The sequence below is a fragment of the Egretta garzetta genome, unplaced genomic scaffold (assembly GCF_000687185.1).
Source record: "Egretta garzetta isolate BGI_Z169 unplaced genomic scaffold, ASM68718v1 scaffold68, whole genome shotgun sequence".
Taxonomy (NCBI): domain Eukaryota; kingdom Metazoa; phylum Chordata; class Aves; order Pelecaniformes; family Ardeidae; genus Egretta; species Egretta garzetta.
Window position 1 is genome coordinate 7476686 of NW_009260774.1, and position 27803 is coordinate 7504488.

Genomic DNA, 27803 nt, shown 5'->3' on the forward strand with positions numbered 1-27803 from the left:
GCAGGAATTTATATCTATACAAATCAAATTTCAAGACACCAAACTTTTAAAAATAATATGGTTGAGTGGGTTGAGAATGAGGCTAAGGCTAAGGAGCTAAGAAATCCCCCAGCAAATGCACAGCAACTAGAAAAATAAAATAGGCTATGCAAACATTAGCCACAACTGCAAAACACTGAAAGACATCCTGGACAAAGCTAAAATATGAACTCTTTAACATATTTTACATTGAAGTCTTAACTACAGTTTTCAAGAAGCTGTCATTCCCATTTTTTCCATATTTTTCAAAAAGCCTTACGATCCAGTGATTCTAAGTCACTAATGGCGATTTTCAACTTTTTTTTTTTATTTTAAATGTAGCCTGTTTGGTTAACAACTTTAGTGATCTATTCATGGAATTAAAAAAAGATTAAAAATATTTTATGTAAGTTGCCTATTTTCACTGATTTTGTTGTAATGAACATACTGAGGAACTTCAGCTGAACAGCACAGAACCACCGACAAGTCACCATAACTTCTTACTGCATCATCGTGCCGGCTGCTCTTAGTTCCCTAGGAGATGGCATCTGGTCAGGATTCTGAAGGAAATTCTTCCTTATCCCTTGGGACATGAATTATGCCTCTGGATGTAATGAGTGTGGATTTGCTGACTGTGCACCTGGTTTTGTGTTCTGGAGATATTTAGGGAGGCACCTTACTCTCCCCAGTTTGGAGCAAATCAAAGTGCATTGCAAGACTTGGGCATGTATAGAGAATAAAATACTCAGTTCCAGGAACACTGTGAGTTAAGGGTTTGGCTAGTTAGCTTTTGAAATGTGTATGTAAATTGAATTTTCACTAAATGGAAGGTTTAGGTATAATTAATGGAATGGTACATTGACCATCATTTCTTCAGCAGAATAAATCAAGTACCTTATTTTATTCAGAGAAGAAGGAAATAGCATTGAAACTATTACTCAGATAGATAGATACAAAGTATCGTGTAAAGTGTAAGCGTAGCCATAAACATATAAATTTTGGTTTTGATACAGAATGTACTGCTTACAAGGGAAGGATTCCATGTGTTATGTTCATCTATATAAGACATTATGAGGATTTCAGAAATTATATTCTCCATTTAAATCCAGAAGAACAATATGCTTGCCATAAAATCATAAAGTCATACCAATAAATTCATACCCAGGGGAATTACTTTCTGATTCCCAAAACTCACTGGGACTGGAAGAAAAAGACTGCAGCAGCTCAAACCTGTGCATGAGTTAAAAATAGTTTCCTCTCATGATGTATCCAGGATGACAAGTTTTCCAGAAAATTGTTGGGGTTGTATTTTTTAAATAAATTAATACTTCTATGGTAGAATGCAACAGGTAGGGACTATTATTTCAATTATTGCAATCCAGAATACCATGTAAATAACTGGATGTAATACTCAGACAAAAGAAGAGGGTTTATTTTCAGAAATCCCCAAAAGACTCTTTTGCAGATTGAGTCTTGACTGCTTCTTAACTATGAGGGTGGTGAGGCACTGGCACAGGTTGCCCAGAGAAGTTATAGATGCCCCATCCCTGAAAATGTTCAAGACCAGGTTGGATGGGACTTTGAGCAACCTGGTCTAGCAGAAGGTGTCCCTGCCCATGGCAGGGTGGGTGGAATTAGGTGAACTTTAAGGTCCCTTCAACCCAAATCCTTCTATGATTCTTTCTATGACTCTGTGAATCAATGATAAATTAATATTTTTTGTGACAGCAAGGAATAAATAGCATAGGTTGTTCACTTGCAAGCCATCCAGGAGAGATTTTTAAATGCATTTAGGCAAGTAAATGCACATTTATACAGAATGTTCTACATGGCCATCCAGGACATGGGGAAAAGAAGAAATCCTCTGCTCCAGAAAACAGAAGAAAAAAGATGTCACAGGCATGGGTGTCATTGCTAACTATGGGCTAAGACAAGAATTAATTTGAAAGTGAAGAGGCCAGCAGTTTATTGAGTTGTTTTCTTTACACCAGAAGTCTGTAGATTTGTGTTGCAACACAACATTCAAAAAATTAGGAATTTAAATAAAAGTCTAATACTTTCACTTTGTCATATACTCAGCTTTAGCAAATTTTAAATTAAGTGAATATAAACCATTATTACTATCTGTTAGGCCAAACACACAGCGGCATCATTAAATAGTGCAATGTACAGCTGAGCATAGTGTTCATAACATCTGTTCATGGATGTACTATAAGTCTTGAATGAAGTGATAAAATCATGAAATGGCAGTAAGTTTGTTCAGTTTTTTTAAAGCTTGCGGAATAGCCCCTTAAATAAAATTATTTTTGCTTGTAGAACCACACTGCATGCCACATTTTGAGTATTATACTGAGGACTCAGTTCTGAAAGGTATTTTTGTTCAATTCTTGCCTGAAACTGCACATGATACTCAGTATTGTTCCTTATGTTTGAGCTAGGTAGGCTATTATAAATATATACTTTTGCTATGCTTTGGTGGTTTTTATCGTCTCATAAGGAGATGAGCCAGAATGAAATCCTAGCCTCACAAAAATGTATTCTGAAATTCATGGAACTAGGATAACCTGAGCTAAGTCTATGTTAATTTGTACATTGCACAAAGAAAACTGTAGTTTAAAGAAAAGTTGCAAAATGTCTGTGGCTGTGTTGATTGTCTCGGTGAGATTTCAAAGAAAACTGGTTTGGCAATTTATTTTAACATTACCTCAGATCACAGGCTTCTGGGCTGAGAAAAGCCAAACACATCTCTTAATCTCAGGACTGGCAAGGGCAAACGTAAGGCTCCACTCATGTCTGTAATCCTATCGGTCATCGCTGCCCACAGAAGCTATCATTCTCTACTTCCAGCATAATAACTGGGTTATTTCATAATAATATGAAATCCATGTTAGATTTTGCCCATGTCTTACACATCCTTTTTCATACTTAGTTATTGATGGACAAGGGTGGAAGTTACGTTTTTACTCTTGCATGGAATTTTCTTAAAAATCTGTGGTATGAGAGATTGGTGTATTCCATATGCCTCAAGCTGAATACCTTATGAATCAATCACCACTTGATCCTCCTGTCAAAAGACGCAAGCAATTCAACTGAAATAATTTCATTTTAATACATTATAATCATAAAGTAAATTTGAGGAAATGTAAGCTTATAGAATACTCAGAGAATTACAGTTTAGTTGTTGGCTGTCAATTAAGGTCAGTGGGCGAGGACCAAGGTGTGTGTTTTGTTCACAGGAGTGAAAGACTGCAGGGGACAACTTGCATTAGCAAATTCAGTTCTGTGATGTCCTAGTCAACCTACCTGTACAAACTCATCTCTAAATTTGTCATGGTCAGTCTTAAAACTACTTAGATTTCACCACTGCATCTTGTTGAAAAGTTTCTTCAGAACTTCTTTCCTGTGATGTTTGGAGACCTTCTTTGAAGATCCAGTAACAGCCTATTCATCGCCATTTGTTCGTGTGCTAAAAAGCTCTTAAGCTGTTTTCTGTCTTTGTATTTTATTTATCATCATGTATTTATGAAGAATAACGTCATCCCTTTCTCCCTTATTTTGGCAGAATGTATAAAACTCAGGTCTTTTAGAGCAGTGAAAGATAATATAAAACTATCCTCATGGATATTAGTCATGCACATCATGAAAAGATGAAGCTTGAGTCTTAAAAGGAGCAGGCATGTGATAGTTTACTGCGATATCGTAATAGGGAAGTGTTATCCCTGAGGTAATTTATTACATCTCTATGAAAGACAAAGTAGCTCATGCACAATACAACAGTAATGTAGCTCATGTTGTTTCCAGTTATATGTAGGAGCAGAACAAAGGTCCACCTGAACAGTACCTGTCTCCAGCAGTGGTAAATGGTAGATTTTTACAGAAAAACTTTAAGAACAGTGCAGGTATGATTTCCCATATCATATCAAATGCGTAATATATTTCAGACAAAATTTCCTGCAGTTAAAAGAAAATACTAGTTTATCAAAGAAAAATATGAAGCTAATATGCATGAATTATCCCTAGTAAGCCCATACAGAACTTACTGATTTTTATTTGACTATCTTTTCTTTCAAATTTGTTTGAAAAATATGTATATGATTGAAGTCAAATGAGTAGTCTCACTGTTTATCCTTAGATATATTTATTTCCAGACATATTTGCAATCCTTGACTTTAATATGTTAGTTCTCAAAAACTGCTAAGAAAATTCTTAAAAACGTGTATTAAAACATATCATGCATAGTACTTTTGGTATCCTGAGGTAGAAATAATGTGTGTTTTTCCTCCCTCAACTGTCTCCAGCTACACAGAAATTGAAGTTTTGTTGCTGAGGTGTACTCCATTGTAATAATTCTCATCAGCAAAGCTCCCTTTGTCCCCAAGAGTTATGCCACCAGTTTTGCTGAAGACTCAAGTAAGCTCTCATGATTTTTGTGTATTTTATTTAAGGAGATTCTGTACTTTCTCACTGTGTAAGTTCGCAAACTTCCCTAGTAAGTTTCCTAACTTCTTACTATTGGCTCCTGTAAAACCAAAACCGTTGGTCACATAATTATTTAACCATTCTGTTTATGCAGGGATCGCTCAACTCTTCCTTTAACTGTTTTCCCTTATGACTTCACTGTTCCCCAAAACAAGTTAATTTTAACCTATTTTGGCTTTATTAATTACTTGTAAAGAAAAGAAATCGATCATATGTCCTGCTCAGGAATAGTTGCTGTTGATAGTAATGCTTCCTCTCCAAATTGTCTGTAGTTTCTATCTGTATGACACAGGCTTCAGTAGTATTTGTCTTGCCAGTGACATTATTTTCTTCATATTAGTGTCCTTTTTTGAGGGTTTACAGTAGACCTATGTCATTATTACAAAAGGAAAAAAAAACTTCCACCAAACCCCCCCATAATTATTTTAACCAAAATGTATTCTATTCACGCTATATTCGGATTTAATTAAAGCTTTCAGCAGCAGCCTCCAGAATACTACACATCATCTTTCACTTTGTTTCTTTTTCCATATATTACACCATCAGTTCTAAGACTTTCATTTTACTTTCAGAGGTCTTTGCATTAATGTAAAGATACATTATTTTCTTTTGAGTTCATCCAATTTCCTAACTAAACTAGGCAATCTTCCTCTGCCTTATATTCCTGGCTTCTGCTCTTGTCATTTTCATCACTGTTCATATTTTCTTTCTCCTAGAATACTGTTGCTCATTTTCTGTATACTTTACCACTCCATTTATCAGTTTTTCTCTTCTTCTTTACTAAATGTAAGTAGACTGATTATCTGAGACTCTCTGATTTAAAAAAAAAAAAAAAAGCTGAGGGACTGGCTTTGTTCTTAGATACCTGGGCTTACTTGCATGCTTAGAATCAACTCCATCTGTTGAGAAGAGTCCTTTTCCTGCAAATACCTCCCAGAAGTTGGACATCTCCCTTAAATCTTCTATTTAGCCTCATTATCTAGATCTGGATTTCCAAAAAACTGCTGCCTGCGGGCTCCACTTCTGAAGGGTTTATAACCCCAAATACCAGTTTAAATAATCAAAGTGAGTCTTTGCTCTCTCTCTCAAAAGTTCTAAAACTCCATTTGTGGTCAGATTCCTGCTATGAGAACTGCTGGACTAGCAGCGCTCGTGTGTTCAATGACTTCCCACTTTTATGAATTTTGCCCATTTATTTTGCTTATTTATTCATGGTTTTCAGTGGAAATCAGGAAGTTATTTGGCCGGACATGAAGAGCAGTCAATGGTTTTTTTGCATTTGAATACTTTTCAGTCTGAAGTCAGTATCTTAAATCTTTTTCAGTCTGAATCTGCTCAATGGGCAAGCCTCTTTATTCTTAATTTCTAACCACAAAGACCCGACACTTTTGATGTTGTAGTGAATACCAGACTCTCTCCCATCCATTCTAGTCCTATGTAAGGGTCATTCTGCCTTGTGGACATTCTCATGTTTTCTACACATCATCCTATCTCTCCTTTTCATCTGGTTCCTGATTGTCTTTCCTCTTCCTTAAATTCTGCTGCTGAGATGACCTTCCCTCCTCCTATGTCTGCCACCCTCTCTTATTCTGGTAGAAATGAGGATACATTGCTGCTACTGATCTGCAAAGCTACTTTGCAGTTTCCAGCAAATTCCCAGTCCTTCTAACCTCCTGAGTGGTTTAAAAAAATAAATCTTTTACCCCTTCTGCATTACTATGGGCTTAATCACTTTTCTGTGTGTCTTCTGAATAAACATTTTAGCTTTTTTGTCTTTCAGTTTCCCCATGTTTCACATAATGTTAATCACACTGGCTGTTGTAAAGCCACAACTAATAAAGTACTGTTTTACATTATACTAATTAATAAAAGGTTTGGGAGTAAATAATGTCAAACCCAGTTTATTTATCCAAAAGTTGGGTTTGATAATTTTACTTTTATTTCATTATTTCCATTGGCCTACAAGAACAATACTGAAAATAAAGTTTTTATTCAGACAGCACATTTTTTTCTCTAACTCGAAAACTTTAAGTGGAATTAAATACACACATAAAGGATCTGGATTTTGCATTTTATCTATTTGTTTTAACTATTTTGTTAGTAAAAAGTTACTCTCTAAAGACTGATTCATTTACACTGGTTTTTAGTGGGGAAAACCATAGAACTTCTCAATCACTCATTTTTCCATGAAGAAAGGCAGTTGCTACAGCTACACACAAGCTAAGGCTGCTTGCATGTAGTTTTGGAGGCCTATTTTATGCTTTAGTACTTTATTCCTTCGTGGGATAGTGCTTTATTTCTTTAACAAAAAGGTTAACATCATGCCATCACAAGGGAAAACAGACTTGGTAACGCATTGGAAACTTAGTAGTAAATAGATGCCTTTGTTTTAACTCCTAAAATGTGAGTACAAATTGTAACATTGGAAAATAGGTTGTATTTTTTAAAACTGCTGATTTTAGTAGTTATTTTTTCAGTTTTGTGAATTGCCATGAATCATATCCAGTATTTTTTTTTAATTATATCTCTTGCTTAGTGTTCATTATAATTTGTGAATTTTAAACGAAATTCTAGTTTGCAATGGTACCTTTAAGATCTAGTTTGGACCGGAAAAATCAACAATTCCTTCAAACACCAAACACAAGCTCACTCTTGAAAATCAGGTGCTTTCTTCAAGTTTTTTTTTTTTTTTGTTATAGGAAATGCATCATAGATGGGTGTGTAACAATTACTTCAAAGGCAGGGTTTGTCTTAACAGTGTCAGCCATCCCAACATTATTGTTACTTACATTCCTGTGGTGGGGTGGGATAAGTTGCCCTGTGGATACCTGTTCTGTCCAGCAGCTGAAAAGAAAACAAAAATTTACCTTAATCCAGACACCTAACTTGGAGGCAGCTGAAAGAATTCCATCCCTTACCCACACACCTCCCGTAGGTACAGCTTTGAGATCCCAAGTCCTTAAATTAGTCTCATTAAGACAGAAATATTTTTACATAAGCTTGAGATTCAAACTATCTGTACACTTTGACTAAATCTATATTATGAGAATTTGTTAAGAGCAAGGTTTAATAAAATGGTGAGGCTAGCATAACATCAGTTACTGCTAGACTATGTAAAAATGCTGGTTTAAAAATAACACACTGTAGAAAAATTGGCTGTGTAGACTACTTTGGTTTCTACGTATTATTTTTCATCCTATGTATTATATTAATGAGTATTATATAAAGGCTACTATGATTCAATTTGGTCATAAAACTTCCTCAAATTGCATTTTTCTGAATGTATGTGTACAAATGCTAGAAATCATTAACTACTATTTGCTTGAAAATACAATAAACACTTTTTTCTGTATACAGAAATCAAAACATGCAATATGTACACTAATATTCTTGTAGGATCATTTCTTTATAGAGCACTCAAATTTGGTTCCCCTTTACTGCTAGACAAATGGTATATCAAGGAATTTATATTACTTTGGTGAGACTTTTCTATGAAATTATACCTAGACTTTGAAAAGTCATTCTAACAATTCAGTTTAAAGTTTAAAGATGAGAGACATTCGGCTATACAGGCTTGTGACCCAAAAGCAAACCTTAAATGCAATTTGCAGTGGTGCTAGTGCAATTTGTGGGTGCTGGTATGCAAGACCAGGGTTTGGAGTTTGGGGCGGTCTTGGTTGGTTGGTTCTTTTTCCTAAAGCTCTTGATTTAGCCTGGACGCTACTGTATACCTGAGAGCAGTATGGGGTGTTATACTGGGGAACTGAAGTCACTAACCGGTGAGCAGACCATGCATTTAATTCTCTGTAAATGTGCTTTTCTTATGATCTTGCCTATCTTACAAGGTTCAGGGCTATGACAGCAGGGATTGATCCTGTGCTTAGTGCAGTCAATGGCAACATTTCCATGGTAAGTAACGATCAGAGTCTCCCCGTCCTTGACAATGTGTAAGTACATGTGAACAAAAGCTTTACTTTGCTGCAGGTATGAACTAGCAAGAAATAACTCCCCAGAGTAAGAGAAGTAGTCAGGAATGTGCACCGCAGCGATGTGTGCCTCGGGGCAGACGTCATGGTACCTGTGAGCGCTGCAGCTTTGTGCATCGGGCTTGCTTTAAGCTAAAATCTCTGAGGAAGTCAGTACACAGAACCAACATTTCAAGCTGCAGTTACAGGTTGAGAAAGTTTGGCAGGCTTGATGTCTTTGTTCAGGTGAAGTATATGATTAAACAGACAGAAAGCTTCTTTACAAATACACGTTTTGTTCACAAAAATAGTGTGTCCGAAGTAATGAATCTATTGTGAATATGTACAAAGAGGCGATTAATGCTGGCTTCACATGAAAGCACCAGTTAGAAAGCTGATTTTCCTGGTCTCTTATCTTTAAAATGCAATAGTGTTACACGGACGTGACAGATGGGGACCACGAGACCCTGCAAACAAGCCTTGTCTACTCCATAGTGCTGATACCATTGTTTAATTAATGAAATGGATTGAGTTTGTTATAAAAAATGAAAATATATTATTGATTTCCTAAGGGATCCCAGTGAAAAAGCATGCAAATAATATTATTCTCTTTTACCTGTAAAAGTAAACAGATTACACACAATCAAACTTTAGTCTTTAATTATGGGAAATGTTTATTCAGACTGGGGACAGAGAGTTACAGCCATGCTTACCCAACAGAACTGATAAATGCTGCTAAATTAAACTGAGTATTTTTTCCAGCTGTTTTACAGAGGATTATGTATTTCCAAGAGCTTTTCATAAATTTATCCAAAGCTGGAAAAAAGTGAATAGAGAACAGAGCTTTGTGCTAAACAAATAAGCTCATTAATATGCCATGGCGTGGGAGGATGGGGTTTGCCACATACTTCATGATGGCAACTTGAGTGTTGTGTCATTTTGGCAGCCAGATACGTATATGCATAACGACTATGGCACTCACTGGAAGATCAGCCCAAATGATGCGTATGGAGAAGTAGCAGCACCTAGGGCTCAGTTCAGCATTCAGTGGAAGAACCACCAGTGGACCATGCTGAAGAAGGTGTTTTAGTTTATCAAGTCTAGTTCTTCAAATATATACGTGCATGTATTTGCTCTCTTGTGTAAGTGTAATGTGCCATGTTTCAGTTTTTATTCATCAATAGGAACTGTGTGGTCATTTTGGGATTTTCACGAACTGAGAGAATCTCCCAGTCATTGGAATGTCTTTAATTATTTTCCTTATCTCAAGCTACTTTGATAATGATAACACTGCTTTAAGTAACATTACAGATGTTTAATAGATAAAAAAGACAATTGTTGAAAACAAAAATTTAAAGACAAAGCTTTGCAAATCTTACATAATTTGAATGTCTTACATTATTTTAGCCTATTTACCTTCTATACCAGTAGAATATTTGTGTCTTTAAGAATTTAACCTTGTATTTTAAAAAGGAAATTATCTATCGTATAAACTCACAAGGCCAGCTCTTTAGTTCATGCAGTCTGAATTTGGCTAGGGTTACAGTACAGTACATACTTGAGGGCCCAGCCTTTTCAAATGAAAACTAAAATAGGGTTAGAGGAGGGAAAGGTGATTTCAGCCATTTTAGCTTTGCTTATTTAGAAAGTCTATGAAAAAAAAAAAAGCCCCAAATATCCTTTTTTTCTCCTTACAATGGTTTAGCAAATTTTATGTTTGGTTTCTTCCTTAGAATTTTCTCTCTTGTATCTGAGCTAAAACACTGTAATCTTTCTATGTCATCTCCTTTGATGTCCAAAATAGAAGGATTATAAATCAGGAAATTCCTGCAAACAGAACCTATTAAGTCCCTAGGAAAAATTGTGTAAATGAATTTGGATGCACCACTGTGAAAACCAAACTCAAACAGCTTGTGTTCTAGGAAGAAAAGGAGAGCTCTTACCCCCTCACACCAGCCAAAGATTGATAGCTTTTATGTGCAGGATGCCTTATGTGAAAGATTTTGCTATAGTTTTTACACAGATTATCAGCTAAAGAAAAAATAAAAGGAAACTTAATAGATGTGAATTCATAATTTGAGAGGCTGGTAAAAAACCCCTGAGAGTACATACAGAAGAAAGGCTAACATTTCACAAATGCATTTAGAAATGTAATAACTTGGAAAGTTATGAACTATATGTGATGAAATTAAGTCTTTGAATAAATAAATATTGTTACAAAATGCTTCTGTATAAAATAAACCACCTGTGGCTCAAATTCAGCTTCATTGAAAACAAATGGGTTAGCAGTCTAGCATGTAGTGGTTTGGTTTAGTTTAGCAAACGGACTTTGTTTTATGACGGGTAAAGGAAAGAGTATGACTGTACATTTGGGATACATAAATGAATAGTGATTATATTACTCATCATCATACCACTTGCTTTTTATTCCTGCTTGCAAGTCTGGGATTGATCAGATCAATCATCCTACAAGTGGTGGACTGACATGAAGACAGCTTCAAAAGTTAACTCTTGTTGTCTGGCAGGTGTTCTTATCAGATAATAGTTATAAAATCATATATATTTTTACTGGAGCTCAAATGTATTTTATACATATAAAAATACGTACATAAACTGTTCATATATATGTACACCTGTATATATACATTTGCATATATATAAATGGCTATCTATGTGTGCATGTGTATACATATGTACGCTCACCTGTAGATAAATCAATATTCACAGACAGACAGAGAGAGGGAGAGACAGGTGCGTATCCATCCGTCAGGTCTACCAACACTCACAGCTCCTTGAATTGCTTGTCTGTGAAGACTAGGACCGACGAGGTGCTGTCGGTAAGCACAATATGGATTTGCCACAGGAATCACATGGTGACATTGGATGGTCAAGAGGAGATCAGTCAGGGCTAAGAGCATGGTCAGTGGAGAGAGTTAGTCCAAGGGTGGTGTCAAATTTGGAGCTTTGTGTCTTCCACTCATAACTACAGGGGTCCTGGGGAGACTGTGCCTCCTGAAGAGGGCATCAGAATAAAGTAGTGTCTCACTCATGCGGCATGGTAGAAATGCTATACGCTTTCAGTGTCTGTGTGAGTGCATTCTTGTAGAACTTACTTAAAACCGGGTCAAAGTAGAGTGATGGTAAAGCAGCATGAAGAAAATCTACTTAATTGATATATTTGCTTGCGTATATGCTTGTGCCTGGCTTAATTGAGCAGCTAATGCCAGTTTCTAGGGCATATATTGGACAATGTTTTTTCTGTTGTATATAATCAGGAGAATGATATCCTGCCAGCTTCCCAGTTGTGAGCCATAAATGTTGTCCTCTGGCTACACAAAACTCAAATTTAAAGTGTTGCCATAACTTGCAAATATGCAAAAATTCTTTACTTTCTGCATCTTGTTAGACCAAGTATAAACTTTACCATTTATTGTTTTATTATTCACTTATTTCTTTTCCTGTGGAGTAGAAGAAAGTCTTCCTGAAAGCTCTTGGGTATGAAGATCAGTGCCAAATGAAATCTGAAATAAAATCGTCTGAAACAAGCAGTGAAGTTGTACATTCCTCTGGCATGTTTTGGTATATAGATTATAATAATTTCCCTTAGGATACAATCCTGTTCTCCTGACAATAGGTATTTGCTTCTAGCTATGATTTTCAAAAGCATGTAAGATACTTCAAAGCATGATTTTTATCAGTTTGAAATGGAGCCATGCCTCTGAATTATGGAGATACATTAAATTGCTTTCCTTTCACTTCAGTAAAGTACACTCAGATTCTCTAATATGTGAACACAGATCACATTTTATCTTTGAACCATTTCTATGTATAAGAAAATATATCCTTTTTTTGATACTACACATTCCTTGCTTTATTATCTGAGAAACAAATTTTTTGGCTGATATATCATTTTAGGATGATAGCATAGAGAATACTCCCACTCTTATCCCATAGGGGAAAATACAGCTTTTGTGACATCTCAGATAAACCAGTGATGACAGTAAAATGAAAATATTACTCAACCACTTGTTTAAAAGACTGAATTGTCCAATAAGCTAAAAGCAGGTGCATTTATTGTTTAAAACAGGCACAGGTATCTGACCACAGAAATTTCTGAACTTGATTTTATTATGAAGATTAATTTCAATGAAAAATACAGTGTTCAGGGTGTGGGGAGTAGGACACATTTTATATGTCATCTTATGTATGCTATATTTTCCTAATATATAATTCAGTAATTTTTTTCTTCTCTATTATTTGTAAGTTGACCATTGAGTTATGAAGTGGAAAAACCTAATGCCACTACTGTCTACACTGAAAAAATGGACCATGAGGGACGGTCTCAAGGCTACAACTCTGTGGGATGGAGCAAGTCAATCCACAATAAGATGGGCAGACCTTTGAAGCATGGCTGCTGGGCAAAGGAGGTTGTCTCCCTGATGATACCACATTTGGTCTCCCATGAACCAGATACTACTCAGAGACCTATCTTATTCTCTTTTTTTGAGTGACAGTATTGGAGGAGTAGAAAAGCACCAACAAACTGGATAAATCATCCTTCAGATGTAAGATAACCAGAAGGGAGGTCTAGAATTTAATTTTCAGCTGCCAGGTTCAAGATCATGGACAAGGGCTCTGGCAGGGTAAACCCATTCTGCAGTGCCACAATAACAAGCACAAGGTCCCCTTCCTGGTATTAAGGAAGGTAGTCACCTTCCTCATGTGAGTCTGCTCATCACTGGCTCATAACAGTGATCAGTTTAGGGTGAGCAAATTCACAAGTGGTTTGGTCATAACCTAGATAAGTAAGCTACTGGCCTCCAACTAGATTCTGCACCACCGATCAGAACCCTCTGAGCCCTGCCATTCAGCCAGTTCCCATTCCCCCTCACTGTCCACTCATCCAACCCACACTTCCTGAGCTTACCTATGAGGATATTATGGGAAACAGTGTCAAAAGCCTTGCTGAAGTCAAGGTAGACAATATCCACTGCTCTCCTCTCATCTACCCAGCCGGTCATGCCATCATAGAAGGCTATAAGATTGGTTAGGCAATGATTTCCCCTTGGTGAATCTATGCTGAGTACTCTTGATCACCTTCTTTTCCTCCACTTGTTTGGAGATGACACCTAGAATGAGTTGTTCCATCACCTTTCTGAGGATGGAGCGGAGACTAACCGGCCTGTAGTTTCCTGGGTCCCCCTTCTTGCCCTTTTTGAAGACTGGAGTGACATTGGCTATCCTCCAATCCTCAGGCACCTCTCCTGTTCTCCAGGACCTTTCACAGATGCTGGACAGTGGCTCAGCAATGACATCTGCCAGCTCCCTCAGCACTCGCGGGTGCAATTCCATCGGGGCCCATGGATTTGTGGGTGTCCAGCTTACTTAAAAAATCCTTAACCTGGTCCACCTCAACTGAGGGAAGGTCATCCTTTCTCCAGGCTTGCTTGCTTACCTCCCAGGACTAGGAAGCCTGAGGGCCAGCCTTGGCAGGGAAGACTGAAGCAACGAAGGCATTCAGTAGCTCTGCCTTCTCTGTATCCTCCATCACCAGGGCACGCGCTTCATTCAGCAGGGGTCCCACATTTCCCCTAGACTTCCATATGCTGATGATGTACTTAAGGAAGCCCTTCTTGTCATCCTTGATATCCCTCACCAGATTTAATTCCAGGTGGACCTTAGACTTCCTAGTTGCTTCCCTGCATGCTTTGGCAGCATTCCTGTGTACCTCCCAAGTGGATCTTCCTTTCCTTTGCCTCCTTTCCCAAAAATAGTCTGGTACTTCTGCTCTGGATATGGCTACGACCCCACTCAAAAGCAAAAGAGTTAAAAAGGTATTTAAAAAAAAAAAATCAAAAAATTAGTCTTTAGTGAAAATCAACTTTCCATTTAACAAATCTTTGAATTCTGCAAGTCTTTTTATTGCTGTAAATCATAAGCCAATATATATGTGTGAATTTTGTAATATGTTTAAGTATTGAGTCTAAAATTAAATCACTCATCCCTCAGTTTTTCACACTGCAAATCATTTGGGACAAGGGCAATTTGCTTATGCAAGGTAGAACACAATGGCCATTCTATACTTCTGCTCCCAACTCATCTAAACGTGATACAATGAATTTTAAAATATAACCTATCTTTAGATTTAGGCTCTTGCATTGTGAAATATGGGAAATAAATCTGAATGCTGGAACTTTTTTCATATTAAAAGTTCAGAAAAATTGGGTTGTGCTAATACAGAACAAAAACAAAGTTTGAAAACTTGAAAGTTACTGTGAAAAAGATTTTCTCTCTCGTGCACTCCAGAAAGGAACTGATTCTTGGCTTAGGTGATTTCAAAAATAAAACTGTATTTCCTCATGACAAGGGCACACACAGGCAGAAAACATGCACTAAAAAATTGTTCCAAAAATTGTAACTACTCAGAAATTTTCACAAAACAATGTTTCTTTAAATAATATCAATCCATGAGCAGAAAAGCAAAATCCATCAATTTCAAAGTGCATTGTAGGATCAGGGAAACTTCAACTTCATTAGCAATTACGAATTGTTTTGTATCAGGCCTAATTGAGCTTGAAAACAGAATAAAAAACATTAATCAGAAAGTGGTTTTTGGCCAAAAGGTAGTAAAAATTTAAGTCAGAGTATGTATATGCTTTCCCTCCAAAACCCACCGATACTCAAACACATGAAGAGGCAGAGAAAAGCCCCTATGTCATGGCTCTGCATGCAGGTGACAACCGTGAGAGGAGAAAATTGAATCCATTACCAGACAATCACTGCTCTGATGGAGGCGGCAAAATGCAAGACATTTTCAGATATTAATGAGCATGGAGAGAAAGATCGTCTTCTAAAGAGGGAGAAGAACCATCAGCAAAAGATAAAAGCAGTAATGTGGACTCAATACTTATTCACTAAAATTTGTCAGCTAAAATATATTTTTCATTAAAGCTATAATTTAGTGAAGTACTTCACATCGAGTCCAGCAATTTTAAACTTTCATGAAAAATCTCAGAGTGCATCTAAATTAATATTTCATTTAGCTTTGGATTTTTTTTTTCTGCTTTAATATCTTGTTAGGAATATTTTATTATGTTCAAAGTTCAGGGCAACATCACATGTTGCTCTGCATGTCTTAGCTTGGCTGAAAGAGCTTTTTGTCTTTACATTTTTTTCCCCCTCCCAACTGATAAATTCAGTTTAGCCATTTGCTCCTCCTTTCCATAACTGAGGTTTGTTTATGTTTGGCTGATGCTGTGCATTTTGGTAGCAAGAGTAAACTGGTTTCTGATACAGCTCCATTAGTACTGGAAGAAAACCGGATGGATGCCTATTCCTCCTATCTCCTCCTCCCCTCTTTCATTCTCTTTTCTCTGCTTATCTCAAAATTTGTTTCTCAAACACCTATCCTGATGTTCAACCTCTTCTCTAACTTGGTCTGTGAAATTTAGTAGAAGTTAAAATCAAAATGGTTACTTAGAGCATTTTCTGCTGACTGCAGGTTACTAAATGTGTGTTGAGAAACGATGCCCAAAATGTTACTAGAATTAAATTTGCAGGTTTAAGGGGGTTAAAGAGAGGGAGAGATCTGAGGTCTAGAAAAAAATATCAGGAGTTTTGACACTGGTTTAACAGTATAGAAATTCTGTTTTTTAACTTTCCCTTTTGAGAAACATATTAAGATACTGAAGATACTAACCAGCTGTACAGTTACTACATGCACACAGGTACAGGGTAGTACGAAGTTTTCCATTAGCAACAGAATTTCGGGATCAAGAAATGTATGCTTTAGACATCTACTTCAAATTATTTCAAGCACTGAAAAGCAATCAAAAGCAAATTATGAATATGCTATCCTTCTTGCTGCTACTTAGCAGAATTTGATTAATTGTAAAGGTCTTCATTGGAGGGAGAAGGGTATATCATGTAAAAGTTAAAGTAAATCTTGCAGTAGAAAACTTACAACCTAAACGCTTACCTTTTACATGTACAAAGCATCCGTCCTTGGGTCGGGGGAGCAGCAGGCTTTTCTTCCTCATGACTTTACGCTGATTTGCATAGAGCGCCATGACTCACGGCAGCGCAGCGGTCTGTGTGAACATCAGCATGCCCACAGTTACCCACGCCATGATACCTGCAGGCAATTATACCGGGAATGAGCAGAGCAATTGTTGTGACTCACCTACCTGCAGCAGTGAGTCTGCTGCTGTGGTCCGTTCCTCTCTTTACACACACACGCATGCATGCACCCCTTTTCTTACTTGGAGAGATTTCCCTACCAAGATGATGATAGCAAATATGAAAACCAAACATCAATATACAACCTAATGAGTGCCACTTCTAGCCTGTTTACAACATGCCAGTACTCACTCCAAGCAGTTTTGCTTAACAGTGAAGGGAAACAATTGAAGAGAAACCTCAAGGGATAATTAAGAAATAACGTAGGTTTTTCCTCTAGTTTTCCCTGACATATTTTCTTTACAAGTCTCCACTCAACTTTAACTAAGCTTTGCTTTGAGATCCTGAACCTGAAACGGTGGATTTCTTTTCTTCATAAAACAAACTTTACTTTGCAGATAAAGAAAAAAAAAAAAAGAAAAAAGAAGTCACAGGACTATAATCAGCAGATTGTAGAATGAAAGGATTATGAGTTTTATACTGCCTAAAAAAAAAAAAAATCTTTGAATTCATTAACTTTTTATGAGTTTCACATACATGTGAAATATCAAATTAATGGCCTTATTCCATTCATATTTGGTGTTAGAGGACTCTTAAGTGAGCACATGTAACTCATGCTCAGTTTAAGAGCTCTTCAAACTAGCAAGATGTTGCAAAGTGGTTAAGGACTAGGCCCAGAAAGCTTCACCAGCTTCATCAGTTTAAATTAATATAAGCCGTAGGTTTGGGGGGGTTAACATATGTCCAAATAAAATGAATAAAATTCCACAGCAAATAAAACACCCTTTTGCACTGAAATATATTGTCTTCAAATTAATTTATATATCTTTGCTACGAGCACTATCATTTCCAATCTTTCCTTTCAGTGTAAGATTACAAAGCTTATACTATTGCTCATTACACACTTCTGTGCAAGAGATGCAGTAGAAACAAGTAAAGTAATCAAAGGTAGAAGCAGTTATGGCCCTGGAAGATCAAAGAGCAGGTAAAATAAGTAATAAGGGACACACTTTCTTGCATATTAAACAGGTAAATCATTCTCATTTATGCTATATATATGTGCCCACCAAGCATTTTAAAGAAAATTTAGATAATCATGCAATACATTGTTAAGCATTTCTACAGGATTTTATGGGTTTGAGTCACGACAATATTCGGAACACATTATTTCATTGTTCCCACAAAGCAAGCGTGAGTTGCCAACAATCACAGAGCAATTCAGCCTAGGTACAAGAATCAGAGCCAAAGGTTTCATTGTCCAAAGCATAATCTATTCTACATACCTCTGCTGAAATGTTAATAAGGGAATATTTCACTGTACCTGGTCAGAAACTCAAAGCGATTTTTATAGTTTCTGTATTCCAGGTATTACAGATGGCTTTGCCATGTTATTTCTTAAACATTTAATGTCCCAGTAGCATCCTATTACTAAAACAAAGAAACATGAACAGATGTTGAGAATGCCAAAAAATACAAAGCCAAACTACTAAATAGTTACTTGAACGAGGGCAGAAATGCATAAGTCAACACTGATTTCAGAGAATGGCCTGACACATTCCACAGAATCTATTTTTCATTTCCGCAGCTGAGACTTATACCATAAGCCCTAATAACTACAGTAAGAAAGGCGGAGGGAAATACTAATTTGAGATCAAGATATTTCTGGAACTGTGCTCTGAAAGGTAAAAATTGCTAAGAGAAAGGAATGAACACAACTCAGGCTTATGTTTACAGACAGTATTACCAGTTCAATATTATTTTGATTTCATGTTGAAAAACCTAGGTCTAGAGACAGCAATTTTGTCAGAAACAATGACACTAACCTAACTTCTTGCCTCTGCAGTCTGTTGCTCATGAGCTTAGCTTCATTCCCCTACTATGCAAATTTCTCATTTAGCGCAGCGGCTTGTTACAGCTTCCTATTTAAGAGAAAGGTATTGCCACACTATTTTAAAATGACTTCTTCATTTAGACCACAGCTTGTGGAACAACGTAAGTAGTTGGAAAAAAATGGCACGTCCACAGCTACTGAGGAATCCCTCGATAAAGCTGTGTTTTATCTGATCAGATATTTCTCAGATAAATCTCTGTCTCTCAGACAGAGATTTCAGAATCTTGCTGACAGGTTAGAGAGGCCTATTTTAATATGCATATATGACTACAGGCTATTTTTTGAACTGTTAAAACTATTTTATAGTTGAATTCAGCTGAATATTCAGCTATCACTATTTAATATTTTTCCCCTGTGAACTTCAGTAATTGTGCTGGTGCTATCTCTGTTTAACAAAGTCATCCTCCTCTTCATTCACTCCTGCATTCAATTTCCTTATGTGACTGTCAAAACTTGCTCTGACCTGAACATTAGAATAAGCCTAGAGTAAGCCACATTTTGAGTCAGGAGAGAGTATTGTTTTGATCAGTACAAGACAAAGACACTTTTATTTACTTTTCCTCAGTTTGTATTTTGTTATTTGAGTATTTTCCTTTTTAAAGAAAATTTAGAATCCACAGTTTTCAGACTTTGTTTGAAGACATTTGCCTTCTAATTACAATCTGCAGACACATTAGACTGAGGGCAAAAAAAAATCCACTCTCCATCGATATGACTAAAACCTTGGTTAACACATCTCTTTTTACAAGGAAATTTCCATTCCAAATAACAAAAGCCAGCAACATCTCTCGCCATATTATGTCCACATGTAAATCCCAAGAAAACATCGGGATGTGGTAAATCAGCAATTTTAATGCAGATTTCTTCATCATAGCCCACACCCCTTAACTTTCCTCTTTACTAAATCACGAGCCACTATACACTCTGCTATATGTTGTTTCGCTTGGTGAGGGGACCATGTACAGCTGGGAAGCCACAAACATAGCTCCAAACACCTCTTGTCCTCCTTTAGGATGCTACTGATCAGGTCCATCTGGCTAGTGGATCACAGGAGTGCAAAAACCAATTGTGTTAGGAGCAGGAGAAAGGCTGCATGTGAGGACGGGATAAATTTGTTTGGCTATGGAGCTTGACACTTCAGAGGCCTGAAGTCTGGGCCAGAAAATCTTCTCCCATATGGGAGTAGCTGAATCCTTTATTGGAACCTGACTCTAATTAAGCTCAGCTGTAGCTACAGCAAACATTCCTATTTGGAGATTTGGGGAGTCCTGGTGGGAAACAGACCTATGAAGGTTGTCACCCAGGAGGTCTTTTCTCAGGCTGGATTTAGCATAGTTTTGGTATTTCTTTGCAGTGCTGTTGCTAGTATTTCATCAAGTTTACTTTCTTTTCATTCAGGCATATTTACTAATATTTCCCATGATTCATTTGCTATCACAGCTGTTTCTGGAAGATGTAAAGTAAAGAAACGCGAAGCCATTTCTGAGTCACAGGAATGCAAAAGAAACCATAAATAATGTAATTGTAATGTAATTTTTATTATATGCCGTCTTGTAGAAAATGCTGTGAGATTCTATTGAATGGAAATAATGGAAGTTTTAAAACTGATGGAGTCTATGGAAAAAGTACCAACACAGCCATATATTTGAAAATTGCCTGATATACCACAGATTCCTTTTCTTTTTGGCTGCATTGTAAGTGCAAATGCTCAAAGAAAACACACATACCTAAGAAAAGAACTTCATTTCTCTACTGCTCAAAGCAGTTTATGTAAGTAATCTGTAAGTAATCTTACAGATACCTGATTTTTAAAAGGCCCTAGAAAAATTGCCACTTTGCCTGTTATTGCAAATAAATTTTCCATCACTAGGTGTGGATTAGCCGGGGGGGGGAGGGACACGGGACGGGGAGAGAAGATGAGGAAGAGTGGGAAGTAAAACAACAGAGGTTATGGTGCTCATATACTTGATAAATAGCAGGGTGTAAGACCCTAGACTTGGAAGAAGAGAAACTTCCTTTTGAATAGTTCACAATATAGTGAGAAGTCTGATTCCCTGTAAGAGAGCACTAGGTTTAAAGAGATCTGGTTCTGCTCTTGGCTCACACACTGTCCTACAGCACGGGCTTCAGCAAAATACTCATTTTCCACTGACTCCCTTCCCATCATTCGCGAGTTCTGAGTACTTGAATTGAAAGACCTCAGGAAAAAAACCCCAAACAAACAGTTTCTTATTGCTATATTCCAAACCAAATTTATAGTAGCAAAAATAATGCTATACTTAAATTTCTGTTGATTAACTCCATCCCAGCCAAAACCAGGACATCATGTGACTGAAGCGTGGAGCATCATGCACGTGTACAGAGGAGCTGAGCTACAACTGTCTGAGAAACAAACCTTTATGTAGAGGAGGATAGAGCAAAAGGAGAGGTGCGAGAGTGATAGTGACTCTGGAAGCTTCTGTACTGATCTCTTTTTTCATGTTATCCATTTAGCAGACATGCCAGAACTGCAGGGGCTAGGTTTGTTTTGGTGCTACACTGCCACAGAGGTTTTCCCGGTTGCACAGACATAGGTGGTCTTGGCTTCTCATTAAGAGCAAAAAGGAATAAATTTGTTCTGCATTAAGAAGTAAGAATATTGCCTCCTGACCATCCAAAATTAGATTTTTTTTCACAGAAATCCAGTAAGTGTTCACTACCTACATAATCCTCAATTCTCAGTTCAAGTTTTCCCGATATACAGAACGTCCCTCTGCTTTTAACAGTAATTTGCAAATACTATTCAAAGCACCGCACGGCCAACCTGGGGAAGTACTTTTTCAGTCTGCTTAGTTTTTCTCCTTCCCATCTTCAGGAAAACCATGCCTGGTGCCAGTACCAGATAACTATATCAAGTTAATTCTGAAATTCTGAGAACACCTCGATTTCTCACCTTTTATATCTGAGAAATAAAAGTCATAGACCGAAACTTGTATTGATAAAGCTGCGTTGTAAGAAAAGAGGAGAGAATGGCTATATTTATTTCATGTGCATAATCTATTTACTCATCCTTACCACTTCGCTCAGTCTGTTTTTCCAGCTCCTCCCTCTCTGTCTGGCTCTGTTTTCACCTGATGAGCTCCTGGGTCAAAAGCACTGAATCTTGCAAATTCCAGACCAATATCCATATCGGCATCTGAGGAAGACCAACCTCTATTTCCCCTTCTTCGTTCACAGCCGTCGCTCCAAAGGCCAAACCACACAATCCACACATTTGCTCAGTAAACCTGCCGTCCTTTTAGTAAAGTGCTCTTCAGTTCACAGCTTCCTCTCAAACATGCTGCGAAGGTGGCCTGTGCATAAAGCGAGTATGGAAATTCAGAGGTGCGTGGTGATGAAAGGACTGTGGTAAAGCAGTGTGCTCTTCCACAAAACAGCATGAGCACAAACCATAGGACGTTTTATAAAATGGCAGTAGATGTTTATCTTGACTACACAGACATAAAGGTTTTTTTTTCCCCTAGCCATATAAAATTAATATTAATCATCAGAATGTGACATCAAACGGTACAAATTAATAGGACTTTCTACACAGATATGAAGAGAAGGCACTGTCTTTTAAAATGTGCATACAAGTGAAAAGAAGATGGGTTATTTTACTAACAGAGTCATGCAGGTTCTTGTCCTTTTAAAATATTTTTATTATTACTAATTACTTATGTTCTAAGTCAAGGGGAAGACAATGGTATCTCTGTTCATTCTTAGACCATTTCACACTGCCAGAGTGCACATGAGCAAGCTTGTATTTCTTCAGTCAAGCAAGTGCAAGCCACAATCTTGACAATGTTTAAGGTGCAAAACAGAATGCAGATTTGACCAGTTCTATGTGTTCTTGAAGGTTCTGGCTTTCCCTGTAGGAAATTTGTCCTACAACATTTGAACTCTTGTTATTTATACATATTTTCCAGTAGGCTAACAAAGCTTGATTTAGAGATGCTTAGATTTCTCCACTGGGACCTAAAAACTTTTAAAATCAGAATTATATTTGGCTAAAGTAAGAATGGAAATTCCATTCTGAAACTAGATGTGCAGCTTTAAAATAGAGAAAATTGAAATTAGGGAAGAAAACAAAAGCTACAAGGTTTCTACATGCTTCTTCTGCCAGCTGTGTTCTTGAAGGTCAGTCCTTGCTCTCGGTCCCTCAGTGACTTTCTGAGGAACGCAACCTGTGCTCCCTAGGAAGCACTTCCCGGCAAGGCTGAGGTATGTCTGCTCCTTGCTACCCACTGCAAGTGCCTTTAGTCTCTATGTGAGCCTAAGCAGCTCTCTATTGCCCTTTCCCCTCTGTAGTTCCCAGAGGAAAGACGCAACCTCCCGCCAGACAGCCCACCTGATCTCATCTTGTCAAGTACAAGTAAGTCCTCTCAAAACCGAGAAAGAGCAGCGAATACTTTGCCTCAAAACAGGTCAAGAGTTTCCTTCACTTCTTTTGGAGACAAATGACAGTGATCTCTGTCCAAACAGGCAGGTTGTGAGCCAGATCCCCAGCCACATGGCTTCCGTGTCAGTGCAGGCTTGCACCTGACTCGCTCAGAGTCAGGCAATGCTCATTCCTGTCGGTTCGCAAAAGATCATAGAGATACACTCAAAAATAAACACCAGGCATGTCAGCAGACATATCAAAAAATGAACACAGGGCTAATTTAGGGCTCACTCAAGTTTCACTTGTATACATGCATGCATGTTAGGACAGCCTATAGTCACTATTGCTAAATTACTTTATCTGTATTTACCATTCATTTTTATTTTCTTACCACTTAAAAACAAGCCTGGGTCTCTGTGCTAGACATTGCATGAACGTAATTGATGAGAAAGTCTGTCTCCCTAAAAGCTTTTAGTCTGAAGGAAAAGACATAAATTCTAGATTAAACAGTCAAATCAACTGGATGAACTTGGGGGAAAACATGCTCAAAAAATAAATCCACAGTTTAATATGTTCTACATCACAGTCACAATTTTTCCATCTGTTTCTGACTGATAACAGCCTGAGAGGTACCACTTTCCCTGTTGCTACTTTATTTAGTAAAATGTTATGTTAAAAAAAAAAGTTGGCTCTCTGGGGGGCATTAGTGGAATGAATATAAGTGAATACAACTCGTTAGAGGTTTTGGCCTTCCAATTATTTCCAAAGCAAGATAAATGCAGTAAGCATCAAAGTGATTGTTCGTTGTTCTACATTGTCAATGAAACCAGTACTTCTGATAACAGGCAAGTCAAAGAAACCAAGCACATCTCAGTCCTTCAACCTTTCTGTGTGTAATCCCACCAAAGTCAGGAGCTGTACAGGATTGGATTCAGCCATAAGATGTTCCAAATTAAAGTTTCATTTCAGGAAATTAATGTAAATAAACCAAACCAAAGTATAGAGAAGACAGAGGTTTCTCTTTCATTTAACTTTTTAGAGGGAGGAAAACATACCCTATTAAAAGGTACTACCCAGCGAAAGCAAATCTAAGCAATTTTGCTGAAAACAGCTAAATACATATTACATTCACAACCCTTTTAACAGTCTTTCAATGTACTCCCATAATATTTTCATTGGTGGAAGCCAGTGACTTATGTCCAATGTATTTATGATTCATGATAATTTTGTTACCTTAAAGAATTTTCTCAAAAATTTCAAAGGATATGAAGCTAATAGAAAAATTAAAGCCATAATTCCAGCATTTATTCACCCTAGAAAAAGGTTGAATTGTGATATGGTCACTCATAAATCATTATTGACATACACTAGAACACCTTTTAATATCTAACATAAAGATTTATTGAAAATTTTTTTTCTGGACATAGTTCACTTTGGTACAAGTGGTATACAAAGCATATTGAGCCTAATATTTGCCAAGATTTTGCCTTAAAATCTATCCATCTAGCATCACTTTAGTTAATGCATTTTAAGTAAGGATAAAATTTAGTAATCTAGACAATTTTCTAAGATAAAACTTAAATTTTAGGTTTATATTCCAGGATAAAGTTTGGGATGCGGGGACTTTATGTGTCTCATTTAGATTCATAAGCAATATTTAAAGGGTAAATTATCTTTAATTACTAAGCTGTGTTTATCAAACTGATTCTTCATTGATTTTTGCTTCTGCCGTGTTGCTTATTGATTAATTTGTTCTACTGGAAATTGCCTGTCAGCTGTTCAATTTGAGTAGTAGACTTTTCATAAACGTAATTAGGGAGCAAGCGCTTCATCCTGGGTCACGGATGTGAGGTTCTGGCAGAGGCAGTGTCACACACATCTGGGGCAGCTGCTGGTCACTGTGCGAGCCTGCGTTCATGGCCATATGCTCTGTGCCTCAGGTTGCTGCAGCTGAACCTATTCTCTTCCCTCAACAAGGTCATGTAAAGGCAGTGTGAGCTCTTCCTTCTTACGTTGCAACCCATAACATAACAGTTATAGTGCATTGCACTATAGGTACACGAATTTATCTACATTTCAGAGGACTAGGTTGCTTTTGTTGTCCTTTCATAGGTAACAAGAAAAACGAAATCGCCTCTACTAATTAATTTAATTAATTTAAAAGGTAACATAAGCTTTCTGGCTGCATTTTGAACTGTCTTCACTTTTTCTTTTCTTTCTTTTCTCTAATATGATCAATACTCTTCTATTTGCCAGTCAGGCCATCTCCTACTTGGCTGTTAATTTAGAAACTTCCTGAAATAGAATTTTTCACCTTCAGTTTTCTGTTTAGCACATTCCAAACATGACTTCTCAGGTAACATGAAATACAGGTTTTTTCCACTCAGAAGAAAAAAGAAAATTTCTAGCTATTTTCAAAACTATTTTCAAAGGATGGAAGTGGGCTACAGTATTTTGACTGTCCTTCTTTCTTTCTTTATGTTTTTGGTCTTGGTTTTTTTCCTGGAAGCCCCAAAACCTATTAAGACTCCAGCTGTTGAGATAAAGTAATTTTGAAAGATTACTTTGAAGTCATGTATTTCCTGAGTATTCTTTAACCTAGAGACTTAGTTTACTAATAACATAATGAATAGCAAAAGCTTCACTGACAGGAGCTTCTCATTTATTTTGCTTTTGAGTATAAGCGTAAAGAAGACACAAAGGTTTGTGATATTACATGTAGTTCATAAATAATCACAATCTTTGGGACCAATTTTTTTTCAAGATTTTGGTCCTACTACCAGAAAAACTGGACACAAATCATAAGGTAAATAAATATCAGAAAATCTGACACCTATATTATCACAGTATAACATTATACCTCATAAATACATTCTTTCAATATTTATACTATACTTCATATTTTAAACTAGTACTTTCTTCCTTTTTCAGTTGTACTCAAGTGTCACAGGACCGTTCTTATACTCAAAATATGTCGAAATTCTAAGACAAAAACTTTCTGTTTTTCTATTAAAGTACAGCTAAACCAAGAAGTGTTTGTTAGTTTTTTATGAGAAAACACATAATAATAGATGTAAGGAAAAATAGCAACTATAGAAGTGAGCTAAAACACTAAGAGAAGAAAATAATGATGCCAGAATAACTTGCCTGTAATTTCTTCTCAGTCTTGGCTTAGATTTTTAAGGCAGAGACTGATTTTAAATACTGTTCAAAATATAATCATTTATATATCTCAAATAATGGTCTCGACAGAAAATAACATTATCACATACCATTTCACACATCAAATACTCATTTCCAGTTCAATACAGACCTTGAAGTTTTGAGTGGTTCAGTAATCTTAAAAGATCTTAAGTAGAGATTCACATTTAAGCATACAATTAAATTCTGCTTCCTGTTTTGTTTTACATCTGTTACTAATCTGTCCTTATTTTTAGTAGATCTCATTGCGTTACTAAATATCTTTTATTTCATTGGAAAAATATGTAAGTACCCATGTATTAGTTTTCCATATTTACATTTTAATGAGGAATAAAGAAAACTACATTTTAATGGACAATTCATTGAGAAATGGTCAACATTTGCATTTATACTTCCTCTGTACCTTTTTGTGCTATATGCTTATATGGAACTTGTTTACTATTATAGTTCAGAAGTCTATAAAACGCATCATACTTTAAAGACAACAAAAGGAGAAAAGGAAGTTATGCAGTTTATCCAAACTGTAAGTAAAGGGATGTCTGGTGGGTAATTTTAAATATTTTAAATTTTCTTTCAAGGCAAAGAAATGTGGAATTTTATTTTATATTAAATTGTTTTATAAAACCTCATTGGACTTTTTATTCCTGCTAGTAATCATAATCCTTTTTAAATTATATGGCACAATCGCATACAGTAAATAATGTCCCTTTCACTGCAATGTATACTAAAGCCAATAACAACAATACCTTATTGTGAAGCAAAGTTTATAGCTGTAACTGACAGCAATATTTCAGCCTCTTTCCAGCTTATAGCTGATAAAATATTAATTCTTATGTCTGTCACAGAGAACTGCAGTTGCTGAGCTGCTACACTTACTAGGCATTATCAACTACTAAATATTTCATCAAAAATGATGTAGCAAATCAGTGCTATTATGTGTTGGGGGGGGTGTTTTTTTACACATCGCATATCTACATGTCAACACTGCCCTTGGCTAACAGCATGCTCGCTTCTCCAAAAGAAGCCAAAAGTTCCACACTAGGACACGTGCAACCCACAGCATGTTGCCAGTTAACCCAAAACCATGGGTATGGGTACATTGCAGGGGTCAGTGGGGCAGTGTCCATTAAGCTCCTCAGGCAGCTGTTTTTGAATTGCAACAAAAGACAATCTAACATCTTGCAGAAAACTGAAATTGATGGTGGTTTACTTTAATATGACAGGCTGTAAGCCGCTGTGGTTCATTATTTCAGAAGCAACTGAGCAGCTCCAGCAGCTTGCTGGGAACTGACAGGAGCAGGGAGAGGCAGGTCAAGCCCAAAGCCTTGGATGCAGGAGATGAAGCAGAAGCTGGGAGGATGGCTGGACAGTGAGGTGGATTGGAAACTGGCTGAATGGCAGGGCTCAGAGGGTTCTGATCGGTGGTGCAGAGTCTAGTTGGAGGCCGGTAGCTAGTGGAGTTCCCCAGGGCTCATTACTCAGCCTGGTCTTGTGCAACTTGTTCATCAATGACCTGGACGAGGGGACAGAGTGTACCCTCAGCAAGTTCGCTGATGACACAAAACTGGGAGGAGTGGCTGATACACCAGAAGGCTGCGCTGCCATTCAGCGGGACCTGGACAGGCTGGAGAGTTGGGCGGAGAGGAACCTGATGAAGTTCAACAAGGGC